The sequence below is a fragment of the Chrysochloris asiatica genome, unplaced genomic scaffold, assembly GCF_000296735.1.
Source record: "Chrysochloris asiatica unplaced genomic scaffold, ChrAsi1.0 scaffold00108, whole genome shotgun sequence".
Lineage (NCBI taxonomy): Eukaryota > Metazoa > Chordata > Mammalia > Afrosoricida > Chrysochloridae > Chrysochloris > Chrysochloris asiatica.
Window position 1 is genome coordinate 11,202,223 of NW_006408626.1, and position 9,308 is coordinate 11,211,530.

Sequence of the window (9,308 nt, forward strand, 5' to 3'; positions counted from 1 at the left end):
AAAAAGCCAACTAAAATTTTGATACTGAGGTGTCAGAAGAAAAAAGAGGGACTCTCCTTAACCTATTTAACACAAGACTGGAACATCTGTGTACATCACTTAAATAAATCAATTATTCATGTGTAATGATTCCTAAGCCTTCTGGACGCCAAAATTGTTTCAGAATAATAGGTTTTTCAGGATTTCAAAGCAACTTTTAGTTTTCAAAGTCAATTAATATTCACTCATTTGAGTGATTTTCTCTATATCTGCTGAAACTCGTTTTCCTTCTGCAAATAAGGATGAGCCTAACTTGAGAGTTACATTTTTTTTTTCTTTTTAATTTGAAAGAAAAGCAATTTCCCTGAATTCAGCCGCAAGAAAATGTCTGGGAACGCGCACACCGCTCATCCTGAAAGAAAAGCCTGCGAGTGGCGAGGCAGTCAGGGCAGGATGCATCAGAAATGCAGCCGGCTGCCTGGCGCACTCACCAGCTTGGGGCCTCAGCAAAAAGGCTGCAACGTCGCCTTGGACTCATCAACTCGAAGAAAGTTACCAGGGACTGTATATGGAAAGTCCTGATAGTGCTTGTACGACAATGCGTGTGGTCAGTCACTCACTTCTACTGACTATGTGATGCAGTGACCCTGTAACCCATTAGAGTTCAAATAAGAGGAGATGGTGGGAGGGGGCTGGGAGAGAGAGAGAGAGGGAGGGAAAACCACAGACAATACAAAAGTGGCCTGTCCCCCCCACTCCCCCCTTGCAAAATTCCCCTAGAAGCCAAGACAGGCGCCTCCGAAAAGGCGGCTGAAGCAGCCTCAATTTCTACTTAGGTTTTTCCCTCCCCACAGGCATCGCTGCCTCCTCTCCTCAAAGTAGATTAGGAAAAGCCACTGGACCCAAAGGGATCTCCCAACCGAGAGATTTTCAATGCAAAGTTGAGAGCTTGGAAACCTGCTTGGCTTCCCTGTCGACGCCACAAATAAGGATTTTTTTAAAGCTGGATTTAGGTATCTCCCTAGCGATCCACCCGGCTATGCGCGAGGTGGTTTTACAGTAACACTACCCCCCCCCCCATTTCACAGGCACCGCGTCGCATCACCTTCCACGCAGTGGCACAGAAATCCAGGCAGCCCCCTCCCACATAAGAGAGCCACAAACTTACCCTCTGTAAGATAAATCCACCGAGGGAGCCCCCTCATCTTTCCCCGGTCCCCTTCCAACAATTCAAGGAGACAGTTTTCTACACTTCGCCTTCAAATTCAAGCTGAAATCGTCAAAGTATTTACCAGTTTCTAGACGCTTTTTTGCAATCTCCAATACCCGATAATTCTTGTTCAAGGCTTCAAGATGCTTTTTTTTTTTCTTTAAGCAGCCGCAACCCCAGTTTTACACCCCCCCCCCTTTTTTTTTTTATTCACCCACGGACACTTCCAAATCGTGTCGATTGATCCTTCTTGGTTTCCAGATGCAACCACGATCCAGTATCCTTAGGACCCAAAGCCACCTCCATGTAAATCCAACGATAAGGCTAAGAAATACAAATGATCAAACGTTACTTCTTTCAGATGCAATCAGATAATCCTACTAATCCAATAGATTTATCTCCATTGGAAATTGACCTCAAAAATAAATTCCCAGCGCTGTTGTCCAGTGGGCGATTTCGCAGTCCTGTCCGAGTGACCAAAAGAACTGTGGTCTTTCTTTCGTTCTTTCTTTTTAAAAATCTTTTTTGGATTCTAGGCGCACTGCTCGCAAAAAAATGCCGAGGACCCTGCTTTTCCCCTAATATAGGTTTCTACTCCAAATCGGTGCAGGATGAAAAATGGTACAAAGATACCCCTAGTGGCTAGAGGTGATATTGCAGGGCTCTCACTTTTTTTTTTTTTCATCCTCTCTCCTCACCTTCCCCCCTCTGCCCCCCTCCATAAATGGGTGCTGTAGTAGTTAAAACAAGAAGGCTGAATTGAGATTAACATGAATACTATATGACTGCTTGAATAAATCGTCTGATCTTTTGTTTTACTTCTTAAAGACTGTATCTTCTGTGATTCTCTCTTCTCAGTATTCCATCTTCTTTTCTTTAGAATTTTCCCTAGTGGCATTTAGTAGCTAAAACGCCAATTTGAGGGCAGCACAATGATTTCAAAGCAAATATATTTGCTTCCTAAGCAACCGTAGACATCAAAAGAAACCTCAGTCTTCATGAGATGTGCCTTTAGCAGAAAAAAATTAAGCAAAACAAAAAAAGCCTTAACATGTTGCACCCTTTAAAGGAATATATTGTTGTTAAGTGACTTCAAGTCGGTTCCAACTCATAGTGACACTGTATAGCGTTTCCAGGGAGCAGCTGGTGAGATTGAACCACCAACCAGTGCTTATCCTACAGCGCCACACCGGAAGTCCTAAAGCAATATTGTTGTTGGTGGTAAGTACCATCGAGTGGGTTCTGACCTAGAGAGATCCTGTATAAATAAGACTTCCATGAGCATCTGGTGAGCTTGAACCGCCAACCTTGCGATCCGAAACGACTTTGCAGTCCAGCGCATTGACACACAGCACCACACCAGAACTCCAAAAGAATATATTATAGTTACATATATTTTCAGACGATCTATTCTCATTTTGGAGTCCTGGTGTGGCACTGTGGCTTAATGCGCCAGACTGCAAAGCCATTTGAACTGCAAGGTTGGTGGTTCAAGCTCACCAACTACTCCTTGGAAACCCTGTACAGGGTCGCTATGGGTCGGAATCGACTCGACGGCACTTGACAACAACAATATTCTCATTTTAGACTTCTGATGCTCATTCAGGAAAGTAGGCTTGTGGGCCTGTGATTAAAGAGCAAGACAGTCATAACCAGAGCATAGGCCTGCAAGCTGCTTACATGAATCCTTTGGATTCAATGACCTCAACATTACCAACAGCAAGTTTTTATAGGTTTCACAGAAAAAGACTCAATGCAATGAATTTCAGGACTTAGTTGTGCTAAGCAGTACTTCTCAAATTATAATATGCCAATCATCTTAGAATCTCATTTTTAAATGCAGATTCTGATCGCATAGGTCCAGGGAAGACTTAGATTCTGTCTAATGAGATACTTTATTAAGGACCTAGGAAACTAGGAAAGTTAGGCATGTTCTCATGCTGGTGGTTACTACAACTACAAGAATTCTAAGATTATCATTCTTTCGTTAAATATTAAGACGTTTTAGTGTCAGAACTATTGAACCTTCTGTCAAAGGTTTGGCTGTTGATTGGCTATGACTTCAAACATTCACTTTTTACCCATCATGAATTTTTTCTATTAAAATTAAGGACAAATCAATATAAATGGATGCCAAATTCCTGGATGCCAAAACTCAATAATGTAAATTGATTTATAAAATTCATTATCATTTAAATCCTAGTACATTTTTTCATGAAACTCGGAAAACTAGTTTTAAAATAATATTTGTAAGAGCAAAGGGTCAATGGGTTAAGACAATCTTGAATAACAGGGCAAACAGAGTTTCCCTATAGCTACTAAGATTTATTATATTATAAAATAATAGTAATTGAAAGCAGTATAGCTTTGGTTCAGGGATAGAAAATAATCCAATAGAATAAGACATGGAGTCCAGAAATTTAGGCATGCTTTTATGGAGATGTGATAAATACAAGGAAAAACCCAGAAAACCACATGAATAGATACCATATTAGCAATAGTTTAGTCATATAAAAGTCATACTAGCTTCCAAATTCACATCACAACTAAATATGTATTTAAGAGAAGCTAAGACCTAAAGAAATTGTTTCATGATTTGGGGAAGAGATGGTGTTTTTTTCTTTTTCTTTTTCTTTTTTTTTTTTTAGTATTAAGCGTAAACAAAGAAAAAAATATATTTTTTTAAATTAAGTGTAAACAAAGAAAAATATTAAATTTGACGTATTAAAGTGTATCAGAAAGGTCAAGCCTAAGACGGAGAGAAGTTATTTGCAATGCAAGTAACCAAAGAAGAAATTAGTTTCAAAATGCATAAAGATTTTTTTTTAATTTCTTTAAAAGTGTGGTAGAAAAAGAATGTGCAAAAGACATGAAGGAATTGAAAGAAGAAGATTCTCAATGTACAATAAATATCTGAAAAAGATAATAACTCTAATTATTAAAGAAATGCAAGTTGAAATGTGATTTCATGTCACATGTAGCAAACAGGCAAAACTTTGTAAATTCAGTAACTGAAGAAAATATGGAGAGTACACAATAGCACAACTTCAGAGAGCAGTTTAGCAATAGTTGAAGATGGTGGTGGTGTTTCTGGGAGTCCTGGAGTCTATTTTGACTCATGGAAATCCCATGTAATAGAGTAGAATTTCCCCTTAGGGTTTTCTTGGCTGTAATTTTTATGGAAGTCAATCTCATTTTTTTTTTTCTTCTTCTTCCTGAAGAACACTGGGTGAATTCAAATTGCCTATCGTTTGGTTAGCAGGACATGCTTTAACTGTTGTTCTACTGTTTATATCCTAAATCAAATAGCTCCACCCCTCAGGAAATTTTCACATCTAGGTAAAGACACATGTATATAAAATTATCATTGTGGAGCTACTTGAAAGAACAAAATAAACACCCAGGTGTCTAATTGCCAGGATGCGAGACCCTGGTCTTGAAGTTGGAGCATCACTCCTTCCCACATGACTCAGAAGTCACCAGTCTGTGGCAATGGAGACCCACATCCAAACTCTTAACCCTGGTTAAGAGAAGATGGCAATAGCTGGATGACACTGGTAAAGCATTCACCTAAGACCTCTGCAGGGTTGGAGGACTTGGGGGGTGGGTAGTATTGCCTGGCCCACCACAAGTTATTACCAATGTGCTAGAAACCCCCTACCTCCCCTGCCCTCCTCACTTCAGCTAAATTCCCCTGCTTCCCAGGACACATGTGTGCCACAGTCCGAATCACATAATGTCTTATTTAACAAAGTTTATCATGAACATTAAGTGACATATAACTGTATTAGAAACAGTAAAAAGAAAAATGAATGCACCAGAACTATTTGAGTTAGCATGGATGAATCTCAGAAATATAATGTGATGCAACAATAACATAAATTGCTGGAAGATGCCCATGGGATAATACCACGTGTATATAAAGTTTAAGCACAGGCAAAATAATCATATGAAGTATTTATGAGTGCATGCATATGTAGCAAAAGTATATTAACGTACATCATAATGATAAGCATCAAATTTAGGTTACTGCTTCTGGGAAGGAGGTTAATGGAATTGGGAAGGAATCATGAGAAACTTTGACTGACTACCATCATTCATTTCCTTTTCAAACTAAATATTGTCTATAGAGGTATTTATGTTATTACTATCAAAATTGTTGAATTCCAAAATGAAAGACTTAGAGTAGATGATTTCTATGAACGCTTAACAATATTATAACATTTTTCTAATTAAGTGTATGTAGAAGTGAAAAAAGAAGTATGGGATTCCAAAATTTTACAATGCACATATTAAATATATGTTTCCTCTTAAAAAAAAATAGTGACTGATTTTTATATCTAAGAAGAGGGACTAGAGTCCTGATGTGGTGCTGTGGGTCAATGTGCTGGTCTTCGGGATAAGTATGAGCTGCAAGGTTGGCGGTTCAAGATCACCAGGTTTCATACACTGGAAATTAACCTTCAGTTGTTTCATTAAAATGTAGTATCATTTTATTGTGGAATAGATGCATCAAAATCATAACAACTAACCATTAATAATCAATACATCAATCATCAATAACACGGTACTCTGGGATATTGCAAGGTTGGTTTGAACAGCAAGGTAGCAATTCAAATTCACCAGCTGCTCCTCCTTAGAAACCCTATACAGGGTTGCTGTTAGTTGAACTGACTCCATGGCACTTAAGAACAACAAGAGGGACTAGAATGGTGATAATTTATTTCTATAATGGGTATACCGATTTCTATCTAGGAAGCCAAAATTATCACCTAAATAAGAAAAAATGTGTTTGAATTTTTTTTTAAGAATGTAACTCTGCACTAGCTTTTACTTACAATTTTGTTTTATCTCCCAAATACTCACAAGCCCTCTGAAATTGTAACAGGCAATCAAATGATCACATTAGGTTCTGGCCAGTTTACTAGAAACCAATAAAGCCACAGAAGTCACACTACAACTCTAAAAAGTAGCTTTAAGAATATTTAAAATATATATATATATATATATATGATTCAAATAAGGAGACTCTGTTTATATTCAATATGAGAACTAGACATTTCATTTCATGTCACTAGACAACACTTTTCATAATTATTGAAAAATAGGAGATAGTCAATACTAGGAGAGACACATTTTAGAATTCAGTCTTAGAAGCAAAATGAGCTATTCTAGAAAACAATAAATTTTCAACTATTGAGAAAAGTGTTCCTGGGAAATACCCAAGGCAACTTTTCCATACAGAAACAGTAAGAGGACAGTTTATTTCCCATGAATGACAGAACAGACAAGAAGGAAGAAGATTTCTGAAATTTGGAGAGGTCTAAAGAAGTGCTCTGGTAGCATAGTGGTTATGAATCGGGCTGCTAATCTCAAGGTCAGCAGTTCGAAACTACCAGCGGTTCCACGGTAGAAAGATGAGACTTTCTGCTCCTGTAAAGATTTTCAGCCTTGGAAACCCTGTACAGGGTCGCTATGAGTTAGAATCAACTCCACAAAACATCACAACAACAAAGAAGTGCAGCAAGAGCGCTCCTTGGAGTCCAGGGTGGCCAAGCTTCATCTTTCATACTTTGGACATATTATCAGGAGAGACCAGTCTCTGGAGAAGGATATTATGTTTGGTAAGGTGGAGGGTCAGAGAAAAAGAGGAAGACCCCAGCGAGATGGACTGGCAGAGTGACAGCATCAATGGGCTCAAGCGTGGCAACAATTGTGAGGTCGGCCCAGGGCCAGGTAGCATTTCATTCTGTTGTACACAGGGTCACTATGAGTTGGTACTGACTCAATGGCACCAAACAACAACAACACAAATTCTTTCAGCAACCACTTACTGAATAACAATTGCATGCTTGTTTGTTTAAAATGCATATATCCTGTGAAATGCAGACCCATGTACACTTTGTTGTTTGATGTTAAGTGCCATCAAGTCAGCTCCAACTCCTAGCTACCCTGTAAAGGGTTTCCATAGAGTGGCTGGTGAATTTGAATTGCCTACCTTGCAGTTCAAGGAGCTCTAGTAGCATAGCCTTGGAAACCTTGTGCAGGGTCACTATGAGTCGGAACCGACTCCACTATACTTAACAACAACAACCTTGCAGTTCATGGAGTCCTGGTGTGATGCTGTGGGCTAATGCCTCAGACTGCAAAGCCGTTTGAACTGCAAGGTCAGTGGTTCAAGCTCACCAGATGCTCCTTGGAAACCCTATACAGGGTTACTATGGGTCAGAATTGACTTGACAGCACTTAATAACAACAACAAAACTTGCAGTTCAAACTGACCTTGTGGTCCACTGCATTATCCCACAGCATCATGTTATTGATGACTGGTATATTGACTGTTAATGGTTAGTTGTTATGATTTTGATGAATATTTCACAGTAACATTTTAATGAAGCAACTGAAGGTTCATTTCCAGTGTATTAAAGAACAAACTTAAACTTCATTTACATTAATTAAGGAAGAAGAGGAAAAGAAACTAGAAAATTAGGAAAAAGAGAAGGGTTAGAAGAAATGGAAGACAAGACGTTAAGGATAAAATAAGAAGCAAAAACCCATGTGCTACACAATGGTGATATATTCGCTCATCTCTCTTCATACAGAAGAGTAGGAACGTGAAAAAGTACTACTATTTTTACTAGAAATAAAGGAGTCCTATGAGTCTGACTGACACATAGCACTTAACAACAACTAAGTAGTATAGTGGATTATGAGCTAGACTGCTCACATGGTCAGAAGTTCAAATCTATCAGTTGCTTCTCGAAAGAAAACTGAGTCTTTCTACTCCTGTAAAGATTTACAGCCTTGAAAACCCTATACTGGGTCGTCATGAGTAAGAACCCCTTCCACAGAACATAACCCCAATCACCACTACCACCATCACTACCAATGGGAAAAGAATGCCAACTGAAACTTGAGTGCTATGCTGTTCTTAAGTGCCATCGAGTCAGTTCCGATGGGTGGGTTTGAACCTCTGACCTTGCAGTTGGCAGTCCGGTGCTTAACCTACAGCCCACACCAGGACTTCAGGTGATGCTAAATTGACTATGTCAATGACATTTCAGTTCTGGTAAAATCTATGGTACTGTGACATATCCAGTTTTTGTTAGTATATTTTTAACATATTTTGAATATATGAAACATGATTAACTGATTAATATCAAGTGGATCATGTGAAGAAATCACGTGATTTCTTTGATTTAAGATTCTAGGTCAAATCAGTTCTACAAAAAACATAAATGTCCGCACATTTCATTGTTATTATTATTATTTTTTTTAAAGAAGAGAGTTGTTATGAATACAGGTTGTTTGGAGTGTTTTCTTGATATCCCACTGAGATTACATCAATTCGGAATCATAGCTACCCTATAGAACACAGTAAAACTGTCCCAGGGGGTTTCTATACGTGTGCGTCTTTAAGGAAGAAGACTACTACATCTTTCTCCTGTGGAGCTATTGGTGGGTTCATCTAGCTGACCTTGGGTTTTGATAAGTAATACAGAACTACATATGTTATGATCAGGCCAAATCAATTAAGTTATGCCTGGTTGTAAACATTTCAGAATGTTTTGAAAAGTTGGTGTTATGTGTCTATAAAGAAAGAAAGAGTTTATAAAATATATAAAACAGATTTCTAAAGTAAGTCTAGGGAAAAATATTCCTCTGCATCTTTGGTACTCCTTGATATAACCTCATATTAAGTGCTCAAGACTTGAATTTAAATGAATGGCAACTGGGAATGATAAAAGATATAAAAATAATAAGTGTTGCAACATTACAAGTCCTAACTATTGCAAAGGTGGCTATTTAAGAAGAGGTTCTTTCTACAGGGAAGAATCTGCTCACACAATCCTGCTTAATTAGAAAAGACTCCTTAAAACACGTGACTGATACTGCAATATTTCAGGTATGTTTTGGGAGAACACACCTGCTTGGATGCTAAATTTACCAGCTGTATCTTTATATTCCATGCTTTCAAGATTGGTAATGGAAACCAAAGAAGCAATGATCAAAACTAGATATTTTAGGATGAGACTGCCACTTAAAGAAATAGATGGTACTTCATCAAGATGATTTTGAGAGGCTGAAACATATTTTCAAAGGGAGTTCCCTGAGGCAA

At 38.3% G+C, this 9,308-nt stretch overlaps 1 protein-coding gene across 2 annotated transcripts in view; it reads right to left on the bottom strand.

Annotated features, from left to right (window-relative positions):
- NLGN1 (neuroligin 1) overlaps positions 1 to 9,308 on the bottom strand; it is a 1,317,199-nt gene that overhangs the window by 1,082,919 nt on the left and 224,972 nt on the right. Inside the window, exon 1 of one of the 2 annotated variants that reach the window (XM_006867713.1) lies at positions 1,148 to 1,489. The exons of the other annotated variant lie outside the window; for it this stretch is intronic. The gene's annotated coding sequence lies outside the window, so the exon portion shown is untranslated. Of the gene's footprint in view, positions 1 to 1,147; positions 1,490 to 9,308 lie in introns of those variants that run through there. 2 annotated transcript variants of the gene reach the window in all.